At 40.7% G+C, this 16573-nt stretch overlaps 1 protein-coding gene across 1 annotated transcript in view; it reads left to right on the forward strand.

Annotated features, from left to right (window-relative positions):
* The first annotated feature begins 542 nt into the window (after nucleotides 1–542).
* Nucleotides 543–16573, forward strand: part of CUNH14orf39 (chromosome unknown C14orf39 homolog) — a 38256-nt gene continuing 22225 nt past the window's right edge. The window contains exons 1-2 of the mRNA XM_039319534.1: nucleotides 543–673; nucleotides 980–1137. The gene's annotated coding sequence lies outside the window, so the exon portion shown is untranslated. The remainder of the gene's footprint in view (nucleotides 674–979; nucleotides 1138–16573) is intronic.

Here is a 16573-nt window from a genome sequence, read left to right on the forward strand (position 1 = left end):
GGTCGCTTGGAGAACGTGTAACGGCAGCAGCTGCGGCGCCGTCGCTGCCGCACGCGTGCTGCGCTCAGGCGCTGGGAAGCAGAATGCCCCGCGCTCCGTCGGTGGCCTGAAGTTTGGGAGGGAGGCAGGAGGATAATGTGTGTGAGAAGGAGGAAGAGAAGGGAAAGAAGAGAAAGAGGAGGGAGGGAGGGAGGATGAGGAAAGCCCCCAGATGCCCCCAGCCAAGGATCCCCCCCCGCACATTCTTTGCCGTCGTCGCCTTTTCTGCTTCTCATTTGCTGCTATTGGCCTCGCCAGATTGGCTGCCCCTCCGTTTCCATGGAAAGGGCGCCTGCCCATCACTGTCAACCTTCTGCCAATCAACGCCTGGAAAGCCAGCCAACACGGGAGCACCGGCCAGGCTGGGAGAGAAAAGGGTGGTCTTTCGCTCGGTCGCTCCTCCTGTCTCTCCCAGCGGTCGAGAGCGCTCAGCTGGGGGGGGGAGGGGCGGATTTGGGGGAGAAAAGATCGCGGGGTGCGAGGTCGAGCCGAAGGACGCGGAGAGAGGCTTCTGCGGGCTGAGCAAAACGAGCGGGGCGTTGCCATGGGACGGGAAGAAATAGCCCGGCAAGGGGAGATGCGGGCCAGAACGGGGGACGCCGCGGTTTCTACTACAGATCCCGTAGGAAAAGAGGTGAGAGAACAAGAGAGGACGAGGCTGCCCAGCCAGTTAACTTGCCCGCTGCAAGGGGGGGGGGTACCAGTATAGGGGACCTCTAACCCGGTAGCATTCTGCAGGATAGCCGGCGGGGAAAATGTACTTTTTCATTATCTTACCATTTTATACTTGCCCCTGGTAGTGGCGGGACCTGAATTTGAAACTCCTGCACGCCAAAGCGAGGGCTGTGTAACTGTGCCCAGGTCCGTTTCCTAACGTAACGGGCTCACAAACGCACATCCTGAAAGTCCGGGCAATGAAACTCTTTCTCTTCATTTTCAGCTTTCCTCTCGGTCTGGAACCCCATTGGCCGTGAACTGCGGAGTAAATGGCATTGATTCTAACGCTCGGTTCTGAAGGAACTGGCGCGGAACAGGCTGGAAACCTGTGACGGATCGCTGGAATATTAGAGGGTCGTTTTGCCCCCAGATACTGGGGAGGTAATGAATGAACACGCGCACATACACTTCACACCTGCGTTTAGCCTATAGCAGGGATCTCAGCCAAGAGATTTTTTTTAAAAAAATCAGAATTATGGAAGGCATCAATGTAAACCAATCTAATTCTTGCTGAACCAAAGTTAGTTCTAAGATTCAATGACTGTATTGTCTTCATATTATAGAACATGGGTTACAAGTCAAGTAAAAGATCTACTGGCTATATGTGAGCATATTAAACTTGGTTTGTTTAGGTGGTTTTATGTTTTTGTGGTGAAAGCATGATGTGTAAACCCAGCCATTTAGTTATCTTATACTTCGATTTGTAGCGGGAACAAAGAAAACAGCCAATTTGGTATTTGGGTTAACTGCGTAGTGTAAATGTGTGTTTCATCAATTTCTGATGGATGAAGCTGCTTGGATCAGCAGTCTCAAACTAACAAAAATGTGTCCAGTTAACGATGTTTCAATCTTCAGACACCTTTGCCTGGATGACTGTGAGTCCTCATCCACGCTTGAAATTTACTTCCAAGGGTGAGGAAGATGGAAGCCGTCCAGGAGAATGAAATTCGCTTTCCCGAACAGTTGAAGGTTTCCGATACTGATTCAATCATTAAAATCTATTTTTAAAACTGTGAAAGAATATTTGAAAACCATCGGCTTTTTCTCTTCATTGGGCATCCAGGAACCCCGTTAGCGACCTTTCTTGGTGGGATCCTTCCCACCCCCCTGCACACACACACACACACACACACACACACACACACACACACACACACACACACACACACACACACCATTGGCTTCTTAATTTGTGCCCAACTGGCCGCCAACCCCACCATTTCAGATCACATCTTTGCGCTCCAGCAGCCTCGAAGAAACATTCAGAAAATCCGGGAAAGAAGTGAGAAGTCATTTGTAGGTCAGGACAAGCAACTTCCAAAGAAATCTTTTACAGTATTGAGCAGATCTCAGTGATAAGGATTAATCCCGCCTTCTTCAATTTAATATTAGGTAAAGGGCCAGTCCCTCGCTCGAAATGAACAAAAAGAACCCCACATTTACTATAATGCTTGGGGAAGTTGTTTTTAAAAAGAAAAAATAATTATCATTTTCGCATTCGGTGTTTTCGTTCCCTGGAGAGAGTGAGCTGCAACTTTAGGAGGAGGAGAAGGCGATGCAGGAAAACTGCCCAAGGTGTCCGATTTATTCTAGAACACTCCCCCCCCCCAGGCTGGTGCTTTCTAGATTGGCGGTGGTTACGTCCTCCGATTAACGGACAAGTTGATCGCGACCGTGGGATTCGTATTTCAGCACATCCGAGCGTCCTTAGGTGGCGGGAAGGCTCGCCTCAAAAGCAAATCTAAGACACCTCTTTTCCTTGCCCAGAACATTAAAGAACAGCGTTCAAAACCTGACACCCCCCTTTTAATATTTGGAAAGGAACTGAATAGTAACTTAAGGCAGAGCCTTTTAGCAACACCACGTTGCCTGGCTTATTGTTAATCCTTTGCGGGGGGCCCAGTTCTCAAAAGGGATGTTCTCTTAATGGGAGACTTGGGGAGATTTCTTTCCTCATCGTGGAAGAGTTGGGGGGCCTTAGACATGCGAATTATAAGCAATCGCCGTGGAGATTGTTTGGCGTGTTCTTTTTGCGGTGAGAGAAAAAAAAACAAAACACCTCCAGCTTGAGACGCGAGCAGCGATCTCTATCTGGGGAGAGAAATCTGAGGCCGGAGGGAGGCTCTTCCACCTCTTTTTTTTCTCCAGTATCAAGCACCCGGCGACTTTTTCTCCGGAAGATCTGGCAAATCAGGCGGCAGATACATAGCGCAGATAGTTTGGAGGTGTCGGGTCAGATTATTGCACGCCTGGCTATGCGCCGACGTTCATTCTGACGGATAAGCTGATATTATTTTCACATATCTATCCCGTTCTCTCGCGGGGGGGGGGGCGGGCGGGGGAAAAGCCCTCTGAGCCATTGTCATCATTTATGCGAAGCTTGCAACTGGCGGGATGGCAAGCCTTTCAGTATCGCTCGTTTTCATAGACACCGTCGGGAGAGGTAGAGCAAAAAGTCAAGAAGGAAAGGGTGCGTAACCCATACTTGGGAAAAGTCGTCTTGGAGGCAGAAGCGCCAGACCCGATTCGTTTCAAACAGAGCTATTTGGATTTAAAACAAATAGAGATGTCAGTCCTGGGCATGTTTATTGATTCTGTGGTATAAACCTCAAACTGCGGGCAGGAAGGCTTATTCCCCAGGTTCTGGTTCCATAGAGCTGCAGCTTTAAAAAGATGTATAAAACCAATTTTTTAAATAGCAAACTCCTGGCATCCAAGGAATAATCAAAGCTGAATCTACAAGAAATAGGAAGAAATGAAGCTGTCATGGTTCCGATAGATGAAACCCTTCAAAAGAATTTCGAGGCATTGTTTACCTTAAAGAATCTTTTATTCAAGAAACAAAGTATGGACATTACATAGTTGAAACCAGAAACTAAATTTCCCTCCCCTGGATACAAAGTAACAAAGTGCAATCCCATCCTCCAATAAATAGTCATAAATCACATTCCCCAATTAGCTGGAAGCACGGGCTTTCTCCCCAGCTCTCCAGCCTGCCAAAACACTATCAGCTCTGGGCCCAATGTCCTTGGGTTCCCATGATTAAGTTATTATTGTTATGACTAGTTGGACTTTCATCCCTATTCCCCCTCCCAGCAGCAACTAATTCTAAAAGCAATAGAGAAAATGGCTGCATTTCCATCTGTTGTCAAAGCAAGAACATCTGATGTTAGCACCGTTGACAGAAACATTTTAATGGCCTTTTGCCACCTCCCACAAATATTCATAGAATTTCAATCTTTGGGGTTAATTTAATTAACAGATGCATATAACTAATTCATGTGCTTTATTTGGAATGTATTAGATATTGATGATTTTCAGGAAGGATTAAAAAAGGGAGACATGAAAAATATGCTGCCTATTGAAATTCCATAAGAATTCCCACTTTGAAAAAGTATATTACTCTGGAGATTTTAATTAATCTCAATCTGAAATGCACCGAGAGATCCCTCAGAAGAATTGATACCAGTACAACTTATTTATTTATTTACTCTCACCTTTGGGACAGGATCCATTGATCCATTAAATAAACCTTACTTTTTATATGTTTATCCAAGAAGAGATTGCACATACCATACTTTAGAAAAAAAAAAACTATAAACTGGACTTTGAAGTAAATGAGTTTAAGACTTGGAAGAAAGCCCCTGTGGACAGTTTGTGTGTAACTTTACACCATATCACTTCAATCATGTTAGTCTGTTGTAGCAGAAACAAAATCTTGGTACACTTTATTCATAAAGTTTTGGCATAAGCTTTGGTGCACTATGATTGTTTCATCGAATGTACTGAATGTTCTCTATTAAAAGATGTACTCTATTTCTGAACACCCAGGTATAGATCAAGAAGAAACAAAACATTTGCAGGTATACTTAATTATCTGTAAACATTGATCATTCAGAAAACAATGACAAAGTTATCATTGCATAGACTAAGACAAGTGAAAGTACAAAACCTTGATCATATTTATTACAGCCTAAGGGTACAGGTGTGTACACACTTATCTGGAAACAAGTTCTTTCTAATATACTACACATGAATAGACATGTGTACAACTACATTGTAAGGATTTTGGTACAATAATTTATGTTAAAGAATAAACTCATGATTAAAGAATAAACTCATGCTTAAAGAATAAACTCATGCTTAAATGTCTTCAATAAATAATCTTGAATCTTATTTATTTATGTGGGGAAAATATCTGATTAATTTTTCAGAACTGGCTGTTTAGTGCCCATATTTTTTTCAATCACTATAACAGAAACCAAGGAGGTAGTGAATTGAACAGTTCCTGTTCAAAATATTTTGATTTAACTACCTAGTATTTATTTTCAGAGCATATTTACTCAGTTTGCACTCATTGTGTATTCTAGCTGCTTTCCAGGGCAAACCCTATTCTTTACTAGCACTGATGATCTTACCTAGTTTGGTAATGAAATATCTGCAAGAAAACAACCAAGTTCAAAGAGCATCAAGGACCCCACCCTTACCTAGGTTAAATAGACCCTAGTGGTTGCATTAAGTATTCGTATAATATAGTATACTAAATTTGCCTATTTCAATATAACATATCAAATTTGACTAATAGTATGGGGTGAAGACACCCCTCATATGTGGTGACTGCATTGACACACCTCTCCCTGAAGCATGAGTGTGAGTATATACAGACACTTTTAATATATCATCTTTAAATCGGTTTCTGCATTGGCAGCCATTTTTTTTCTTTAACTTTTTCCACAATTTGGAAGATCTTTTTCTTACTCATTTGTTAAACGAAGCAGAGAAATGATCCATAAGATCTTCAGCAGACATTTATTGGGATGTTTGGTAAATGCAAGCTTGTACCTATTGTATTACCCTTCTACACAATTCCTTGCTGATATGTTTCAGTCAGCAATTCATGAACGGCCTCGTTTTCCATGAAGGCCTTCTAAAGAAATAATACAAACAAGAAGGCATTTCCAGAACAAAAAAACAAGACTGGTTCTATCTAGTTGTATTTGCCATCAGTATGGGACAGGTCATGATGGGAAGAACTAAAAAAAGATGAGGTGACATTGTATTTCAAAGAAATGGTGGGGTTATAGAGACTGCATTGCATGGATATGAGTTTGTTAACAACTCCCTGTATGAGAGGCAGCTGCCAACAAACTGGAAAGGGTGAGTGGTAGTGTGCCCCTTTCTCAGAGGCCAATTTTGGATCCTGAAGTCCTAGGTAACTCATGGCTATTCTTCAACCTTTCCTTTTTTGAAAGGTTGTCAAGGCAGTGGTAATGGATCAACTATGTAGCACCCTAGGAAGAAGCTTTGAAAGATTCAAAGTATATTTTGTTATTAATATGATATGATCTTGAATCACATGTGAGGCTGATATTGCGTTATAACTCAAATCTGAAATAGAAAAGATGTTCTTTAGGAATGCTTGGGCTAAACAAAGATCTTTTCTTTAAATTGTCTTAGTAATAGATACATATGCTTAGCAATATATATACAATATTACAACTGAAACATGCATTTACTAAACAGTTTGGCCTACATTTAGCAGTCTCTCAGATACTTGTAATTTTAGTTTCTGAAAGAGATGCTGTCCTTGAAGGGAAGTCAGTTTCATGGTATTTTAAAAAGTGAAATATATTTAGTATTACTTATATAATTGAGCTGATCGGTGGAAGGAATAATTAGAATATCCAATTTTGAAGGGTCAATAGGCCCAGGTATTAAAAATATGAAATATGATTTAAAGATAAAACTAATTCATCAGACAATATTATTTGGATTCAAAGAATATTTAAATTTTTTATATTGGCCATGGAAGCAATATTTAACTTATATCATTTGATTTTGTTTTGTTATACTCTGGTTTTGGTCTCAATATATATGTTAATATGATTTTGAAAAAACATTAAACATCTCAATGTCATTTTGAATTGCATTTTTTAAATATGGAATTTTTCATATTGTGAAGAGCTTTAGCTTTGCTGTATTGAGCTTGGAGTGCTGCAAAGATGATAGTTTTATGTAATTGGAAAGCCACTCTTCAGATTTTAAGAATGGTATTAAAGCAATGGTTTATTAATCGGCATATCCTTGGTATTTCTTTGCTTCAATAAAACACCACTTGCTATTTTTCTTGTATTTTATAAAATGTTCTTTATTAATTTAACTTTCTTTGTCCTTTATTTGGGATATGGAACTCTACCAAAATACAGATACAATTTTTAGCAGTCTCTCCCAGTAACCAAAAGGGATTTTCTAGGTCTGTTTTAAAAAACACAATCTTGAAAAACACCCAAAAGATTGGGTTTGGCTTATCCTTGAGTATATGCATTATTGTAGTACTTTCTTTAAGCACTGATATATCGCATATATACTCAATAGATAAGCCCATTCACAGATAAACTGACCATCAAATTTTTAATCAAAATAACATGAAACATGGATGAACCATGCACTACCTACAGACAGACCAATTGTAAACATTTAAAAAAATGAAAATTTTGAAGGTTGACTTATCCACAGGTAATGCAGTATCTTGGTTAAAAACTGGAGGCTCAGTTTATCTATGGATAGGCTTATATGTGAGTATATATGGTAAATATAAGAATATATATATATATATATATATATATATATATATATATATATATATATATATTTTTTTTTTTTTTCTGAGGTTTTCGCGGGTATTTGTATGTAGGTCTTTGGTTGTTCGGGTTTTCTCCCACGTAAAATTGGAAGTGTCTTGGCGACGTTTCGACGAAGTCCCATTCGTCATCTTCAGGCTGGTGCTTTCAGCTTCGTGCCTCGAGCAGCAATGTGTGGTCTTAGCTGTTTCTTCCTTTTAACTGCCAGTGGGGGTATGAACTGATTGGGTGGGAGCTTGGCTGTGTTCTGATTGGGTGGAGGTGTGTTCTGATTGGTTAGGGGCTTGGCTGTGCTCTGATTGGCTGGGGGGTTGGCTGTGCTCTGATTGGCTGGGGGGTTGGCTGTGCTCTGATTGGCTGGGGGGTTGGCTGTGCTCTGATTGGCTGGGGGAGTGTTCTGTTTGGTTGTGCTCAGGTTAGTCTGAGTTGCAGAGGGATTCAAGATTTTGGGCTGCCCTGCCATTCCTTGGCTTCGCGTTCGTGGTCGTGCTTCCTCTTCATGGAGGGTGTCAGTTTGCTTCATGTATGGATTGGGGGGGTTTAAAGTGGCTAATGATGCAGCTGTGGTCTGGCTTCTGGTTTGTGGTCGTGCCTCATAGTCAGTGTGGCTTTGGGTTTGTTTTTTGCGTGGATGTTTGGTGGTGACCTCCTGTGTGGTTTTTGTGAGTGTGGGTCTGGTATCATTTTTTGTGTTAGGGAGTCGTTTGTCAATAAGGGCGGGTTTCCAAATGGCTGGTAGGCGGGAGGTATCATCTCGCTTGTTCATGCTGTGTGGGCGTTTTTCTATCTCGATGGCTTCTCTGATTATTCTGTTATTAAAATGTTCACTTTTGGCAATGGTTCTGGTATTTTTAAAGTCAATTTCATGTCCTGTAGCTTTAAGGTGTTGGACCAGGGAAGATGTTGGTTCCTCTTTTTTGATTGAGTTCTTATGTTCTTCAATGCGTGCACTTATTCTTCTGTTGGTTTGTCCGATGTATGTATGGTGCATGGGATTTCAAGTGGTGCATGGGATTTCGTATACTCCTTGATTTTCTAATTCAATTTTATCTTTGGGGTTTCTAAGGATGGTGGATATTTTTCTGTTTGTGCAGAATGCTGTTTTGATGTTGTGTTTATGGAGGATCTTACTGATTCTGTCTGTGATGCCTTTTATGTATGGGAGGATGGCTTTGCCGTTTTCTTGTTCTTTGTCTTGGATTTTAGTGGGGGTTTCTTTTTGGATTAGGTTTGTAATCTTATTTCTATGGAATCCATTGGATGTTAGTACATTGGTGAGAGTGTGTAGTTCGGGTTTTAGGTGTTGTTCGTCAGCTAAGCGTTTTGTTCTGGAGATGAGTGTCTTGGCTACAGAGTTGATCTGTGCTGGGTGGTGGTGTGAGAGAGCGTGCAGATAGCGGTTTGTGTGTGTTTTCTTCTGGTAGATGGTGTGTCCTAGGGAGCCATTGGATTTCTTGTAGACTAAGACATCCAGGAAGGGAAGTTGGTTGTTAGCTTCTGTTTCCATGGTGAACTGTATTTTGGGGTGTAGGCTGTTGAGGTGTGTGAGGAAGTTGTCCAGTTTTTCTTTCCCATGTGGCCAGATTATGAAGGTGTCGTCTACGTATCTGAGCCAGAGTTTGGGTTTGTGATCAGATTTTTCTAGAGCTTGGGTTTCAAAGTGTTCCATGTAGAGGTTGGCAATGACAGGTGAGAGGGGTGATCCCATGGGTGCTCCTTCTGTTTGTTTGTATTTTTGTCCATTATAGATGAAGTATGTGTTGGATAGGCAGTGGTTGGTCAGATCTAAGATGTGTTTGGGGGGGTTATATTTGTTTTGGATAGCTGTCAAGGCTTCTTTGATAGGCACTTGTGTGAAGAGGGATATGACATCGAAGCTCACTAGTAGGTCGCTGGGCTGTAAGTTTTGTTTCTTTATGATCTCTATAAACTGGAATGAGTTTTTTACGTGTGAGGTGATGGATTCTGCATAGGGCTGTAGTTGTTTGGCGAGAAATTTGGCTAGGTTTTGTAGAGGTGAGCCTATGGAGCTGACTATAGGTCTGAGTGGGGTTCCTTCCTTGTGTATCTTGGGGAGACCATAGAGTTTGGGGCATCTGGATGATTTCTCTCTGGGAATGATTCTTTGCTGGATCTCTTCGCTAATGGGGGAGGCTTTTATTTTGGATCTGGTGGTTTTTTCCAGGTAGGTGGTGGGATCTGTATTTAGGGGTTTGTATGTGGAGTCTTGGAGTAGGTTGGTTAATTTGGTTTGGTAGTCAGATGTGTTCATAACCACCGTGGCGTTGCCCTTGTCTGCTGGTAGGATTATTATGCTGGTGTCTTCTTTAAGGTTACGTAGTGCTGTCTGTTCCTCTTTGGGTAAGTTGCTTTTGGGTGGCTTGCTGGTGCAGAGGATGTTGGTGATTTCGAGTCTGATTCTGTTGGCGTCGTCGGGGTTGATTTTAGTCAGGCTGGTTTCAACTCCACATATAATGGTTTCAGTGGGGATGTGTTTGGGAGCGACTGCAAAGTTGAATCCTTTGGAAAGGACATTGGTTTCGGCTTTGGTGAGGATCCTATCTGAGATGTTATGCACTGTCTGCTTCATGTGTGGCTGTGAGGGAGGAGGGGTTTGTTTCTGGCGTTCTTGTAGTCTTCGGAGTTTGTTGGTGTGTGTATCTGTCTTGAGGGTGGTCTGTGTTTCGGCTCTCCAGACGGCAAGTTGTTTGGATTTGTCCCAAAGTGCGGGGTGGATCTTGTTGCTGAGTTTGAGGTGGAGTGTGAGGAGATCTTTGTTAATTCGGTCTAGGAGGAATCTTTTTGTGTGAAGTTCATTTCTGATTAGGGCCAATTCTGTTCTTTTCAGGATCCGTTTGGTGGCTGCAGAGTTGGAGTGGAATTTCAGTTGGAAACATGTGGGGATTAGATTTTGATCTCGGCAGTTGCGTAGGAATGCGAGGTCGCATAAAATGGAAGCTCTTTGGACTTCAAGTTTTTCATAGGTCCTGGTCAGATGGTGGATTTCCTCCCCGTAGAGGTTCATATTTGTTTTCTGAGGTTTTCGCGGGTATTTGTATGTAGGTCTTTGGTTGTTCGGGTTTTCTCCCACGTAAAATTGGAAGTGTCTTGGCGACGTTTCGACGAAGTCCATTCGTCATCTTCAGGCTGGTGCTTTCAGCTTCGTGCCTCGAGCAGCAATGTGTGGTCTTAGCTGTTTCTTCCTTTTAACTGCCAGTGGGGTATGAACTGATTGGATGGGAGCTTGGCTGTGTCTGGAGAGCCGAAACACAGACCACCCTCAAGACAGATACACACACCAACAAACTCCGAAGACTACAAGAACGCCAGAAACAAACCCCTCCTCCCTCACAGCCACACATGAAGCAGACAGTGCATAACATCTCAGATAGGATCCTCACCAAAGCCGAAACCAATGTCCTTTCCAAAGGATTCAACTTTGCAGTCGCTCCCAAACACATCCCCACTGAAACCATTATATGTGGAGTTGAAACCAGCCTGACTAAAATCAACCCCGACGACGCCAACAGAATCAGACTCGAAATCACCAACATCCTCTGCACCAGCAAGCCACCCAAAAGCAACTTACCCAAAGAGGAACAGACAGCACTACGTATCCTTAAAGAAGACACCAGCATAATAATCCTACCAGCAGACAAGGGCAACGCCACGGTGGTTATGAACACATCTGACTACCAAACCAAATTAACCAACCTACTCCAAGACTCCACATACAAACCCCTAAATACAGATCCCACCACCTACCTGGAAAAAACCACCAGATCCAAAATAAAAGCCTCCCCCATTAGCGAAGAGATCCAGCAAAGAATCATTCCCAGAGAGAAATCATCCAGATGCCCCAAACTCTATGGTCTCCCCAAGATACACAAGGAAGGAACCCCACTCAGACCTATAGTCAGCTCCATAGGCTCACCTCTACAAAACCTAGCCAAATTTCTCGCCAAACAACTACAGCCCTATGCAGAATCCATCACCTCACACGTAAAAAACTCATTCCAGTTTATAGAGATCATAAAGAAACAAAACTTACAGCCCAGCGACCTACTAGTGAGCTTCGATGTCATATCCCTCTTCACCCAAGTGCCTATCAAAGAAGCCTTGACAGCTATCCAAAACAAATATAACCCCCCCAAACACATCTTAGATCTGACCAACCACTGCCTATCCAACACATACTTCATCTATAATGGACAAAAATACAAACAAACAGAAGGAGCACCCATGGGATCACCCCTCTCACCTGTCATTGCCAACCTCTACATGGAACACTTTGAAACCCAAGCTCTAGAAAAATCTGATCACAAACCCAAACTCTGGCTCAGATACGTAGACGACACCTTCATAATCTGGCCACATGGGAAAGAAAAACTGGACAACTTCCTCACACACCTCAACAGCCTACACCCCAAAATACAGTTCACCATGGAAACAGAAGCTAACAACCAACTTCCCTTCCTGGATGTCTTAGTCTACAAGAAATCCAATGGCTCCCTAGGACACACCATCTACCAGAAGAAAACACACACAAACCGCTATCTGCACACACCACCACCCAGCACAGATCAACTCTGTAGCCAAGACACTCATCTCCAGAACAAAACGCTTAGCTGACGAACAACACCTAAAACCCGAACTACACACTCTCACCAATGTACTAACATCCAATGGATTCCATAGAAATAAGATTACAAACCTAATCCAAAAAGAAACCCCCACTAAAATCCAAGACAAAGAACAAGAAAACGGCAAAGCCATCCTCCCATACATAAAAGGCATCACAGACAGAATCAGTAAGATCCTCCATAAACACAACATCAAAACAGCATTCTGCACAAACAGAAAAATATCCACCATCCTTAGAAACCCCAAAGATAAAATTGAATTAGAAAATCAAGGAGTATACGAAATCCCATGCACCACTTGTCCCACCACATACATCGGACAAACCAACAGAAGAATAAGTGCACGCATTGAAGAACATAAGAACTCAGTCAAAAAAGAGGAACCAACATCTTCCCTGGTCCAACACCTTAAAGCTACAGGACATGAAATTGACTTTAAAAATACCAGAACCATTGCCAAAAGTGAACATTTTAATAACAGAATAATCAGAGAAGCCATCGAGATAGAAAAACGCCCACACAGCATGAACAAGCGAGATGATACCTCCCGCCTACCAGCCATTTGGAAACCCGCCCTCATTGACAAACGACTCCCTAACACAAAAAATGATACCAGACCCACACTCACAAAAACCACACAGGAGGTCACCACCAAACATCCACGCAAAAAACAAACCCAAAGCCACACTGACTATGAGGCACGACCACAAACCAGAAGCCAGACCACAGCTGCATCATTAGCCACTTTAAACCCCCCCAATCCATACATGAAGCAAACTGACACCCTCCATGAAGAGGAAGCACGACCACGAACGCGAAGCCAAGGAATGGCAGGGCAGCCCAAAATCTTGAATCCCTCTGCAACTCAGACTAACCTGAGCACAACCAAACAGAACACTCCCCCAGCCAATCAGAGCACAGCCAACCCCCCAGCCAATCAGAGCACAGCCACCCCCCAGCCAATCAGAGCACAGCCACGCCCCTAACCAATCAGAACACACCTCCACCCAATCAGAACACAGCCAAGCTCCCACCCAATCAGTTCATACCCCCACTGGCAGTTAAAAGGAAGAAACAGCTAAGACCACACATTGCTGCTCGAGGCACGAAGCTGAAAGCACCAGCCTGAAGATGACGAATGGGACTTCGTCGAAACGTCGCCAAGACACTTCCAATTTTACGTGGGAGAAAACCCGAACAACCAAAGACCTACATATATATATATATATATATATATATATATATATATATATATATATATATATATATATATGGTTGTATATTGGTTGTATATTTTGATAATCATTTAATCAGTGCAATTAAAAACAATTTATGATTGGCCAATTAGTTGATATTCTTGTTAATAACATTTACAACATTGCTATTGTCATAAGCAGTTCCACAATTAATTTGCTGTATATTATTTATAATTCATATGTGACCTTGGAAGGTAAATTTTCTGTCTTTCTGCTTAACTGATTCTGCTTGACTCTGTGCTATTGTCAGGGTAACATCAACACATACACACACACAAACAGAAAACACTAACAAAAACTTTGTTTCTATACTGCTTATTTACAAAGGCTCTGGGGACATAACAATAAAAAAAACAAATAAAAAGAATCTTCTTATAAATAATAAATGAACTCACCTGTAAAATAAATCAAATAATAACTATTGAAAAAGCAAAATATTATTGTAGAAGGAGACCAATGAAAAATATCAATTAAAGGAGTAAATGCTATCTTAGTTTCAGAAAATAATAGTTTACCATTTGGACATGCACTGAAATAATATTAATTAGCAATCTAATTCTATATACAAGGTCTGAGTAAATATGGATTGTAGTTTCTGAAATGTCTATAATTGTTCCAATGTGATTCATAAACAATCTGAGATTGCCTGAGATAGCAAAATAAATATGAACAATAAAAGAGCTTGTAACAACTTGGGCTGTCTTATAATTGTGTACAACTTTCACTATAAAAACTAATCAACTGTAAATGCAATAACAACAATCCTGCAAAACAGTAGAAGGATTCATATATGATAAATATCAGGCTTTTCCAGATTTGGTTTATTCATTTATGTGATACACTATCTTAAGACAATAAAACATATTGAGATGGCTTCATTAGGTTTACATTCCAGTTATATAAAATTATATATAGACCCTACATAATGGAATGTTGTACTGTGGTACACTCCAAATACACTTGTAATCCTTTTCAAAGTCACCCTGACTATCTCATCCTTCATTTGCATTCCATTTTCTCAGTCCAGCAATCAAACAGTCTATTGTATTTCATTTGGTTCTTTGTAAAAAATATTTATTTACTGAGGTTTATATGCTGCTCCAATCCAACAGGACTCTGAGCAGCTTTCACTTCCTTTACAGTAAAAGTGTTAAAAATGTAACAATAATAAAATAAAATAAAATAAAATATCTAACCAAAAACCCTGCAGTAAATGGCCATTTTGGTAATGGATCTATTGCCTTTCCCATATGCAATGATTTGGCATAAAATAATTTTCTAATATTGTTATTGAAAAGTATTTGCAATATTTAGTTTTTGGTCTTCTGCCTAAATGCCTAATTGTATTTTACTAATAGAAATAGAATGGACTCCAATAGGGGAGCATCAAGATGGAGGTGATTGATAGATTAAAAACAGATCCTTGTCCTCCGCCCGATTGGATTTATGTGCTTTAGCTTTTGTATAGGTTTAACTTTTTTTAGATTGTAAGCCACCTAGAATTACCACCTAGAATATGCGGCCAATACATTTTACAAACAAAGAAACAAATAAAATGTTTATAGTATTTACAGAACACAAAGGAATCTCCTTGTGTATTGGCTATCAATGTATTTCCTTGCAAATATGCTGCACAAATTCTCCAGCAGATGGAGTATCTTGATTGCTTTTCTTTGAAAGTTCTGAATTAGGGAAAATGTGTTGGGGAAGCAAAGCCATTGCTTTCATTGTCTCAAGTACTGTTTTATTTATTTACAAGGCTTTTCAGCTGCTACCTTGTTTCTAAGTGGAAAACACTTGTGGACATTTTGCTAGTAACCCCCCAAAAATGATATTAATTTTGGGATTTGACAATTAGAAGTGTTTATGATTATAGAAATCTTGGGTATTACCAAATTTTAAATGAAAATATTAATTTGTTTATATTTGTAACTATCGAAGAAAGTTGGAAACTATTCTGTCTTTATTTTATTAGTTTTTTTTATTCTTTTGCCCTTTCCTTTCCCCTATGTTTTCGTTTTTTAATAAATTCTTATTTATTTTTTATATTTTATGTTTTGTAGAAAATTAGTAAGATACAATATATTTAAAAAAGCTTTTAAGCTATTCCAACTAAAGCTGACTCTGAGTGAAAGATAATGCCCAACTTCATAAATTCAGATATAAACAAACAATGGAACAAAGTGATATAAATAATAATAGAACATATCCTTAGCAAAAAGAAAAGAAGCAAGTGAACAGACGGGAATTTCATAATCAAAGGATCAAAAAAAAAATACCATTCTCCACCGGAGGGAGCAATTTTAACATCCCAACTGCTGGGACCTAATGGAACTGCCATATTTCAACAGACTTTCTAAAAACCAGGAGGAAAGGAGCCATTATGATGTCCTGAGGCAAGCTAGTTCAGAGCAAATGTTCTATAACTGCAAAAAGCAGCTCCTAAGACAGGGGTGTCAAACTGCCGGCATGTGGGCCGTATGTGTCACCGGGAAACCATGCCCACCCCATTGCCAACAATGGGGAAAAAGCTCTGATACGTTGCGTGACATCACATGACATCGTGAGTTTGACATGTCTGTCCTAAGAGAAGTAACTGAAGTATGACCACCCAACTCAAACTAATTGGGAATGCAGATGATATTGGGAAATGACGATCCTAGAGATTCCGAACCATAAAAGACTTTAAAGGTGACAAAACATTACATTAAAATGAATGATAACCACTGTAGTTTTCTCTTAAAGTTCTGGAAGACTTTTTTCCCTGTGGTTTATTCCTTGTTTGGGTCAAACACTAGACCTTGTAATTCAGAATTAAAAAAAATATTTATCACATAAGCCATTTTTTTCAGAGGATGGCTACATACTTAGTACCTGGAATCTGACAACCGGATAACGTAAATGGATTCTCTGTGTCCTCACCAAGGCCAAAAGACTAATATTGCATTATTTGAAAGATAAATGTATAGCCCCTTTCATCCAGTGCAGTGGTGGGATTCAGTCAGTTCTTACCAGTTCAGCAGAACCGGTAGCTAATTTTTTGTTGCCTGGGCCCAGAAAGGACTTCCAGAAGTGGCATCCACACAAAGAACCGGTTGTTCACATATTTGAATCCCACCACGGACCCAATGGATTGAAGACCTGATTGTCTTCCACCTATGAGTAGATTGCCTAGAGACATAGACTTTGTATGGACAAATGCAATGAAATGTGGGACTCATTTATATAAACTACAGTTAAAATTATAGTTATATCAATGTATGAGAAATGTATTTGA

This window comes from Crotalus tigris, unplaced genomic scaffold (assembly GCF_016545835.1).
Source record: "Crotalus tigris isolate CLP2741 ecotype Arizona unplaced genomic scaffold, ASM1654583v1 scf7180000023598.3388751, whole genome shotgun sequence".
NCBI classification, from domain to species: Eukaryota; Metazoa; Chordata; class Lepidosauria; order Squamata; family Viperidae; genus Crotalus; species Crotalus tigris.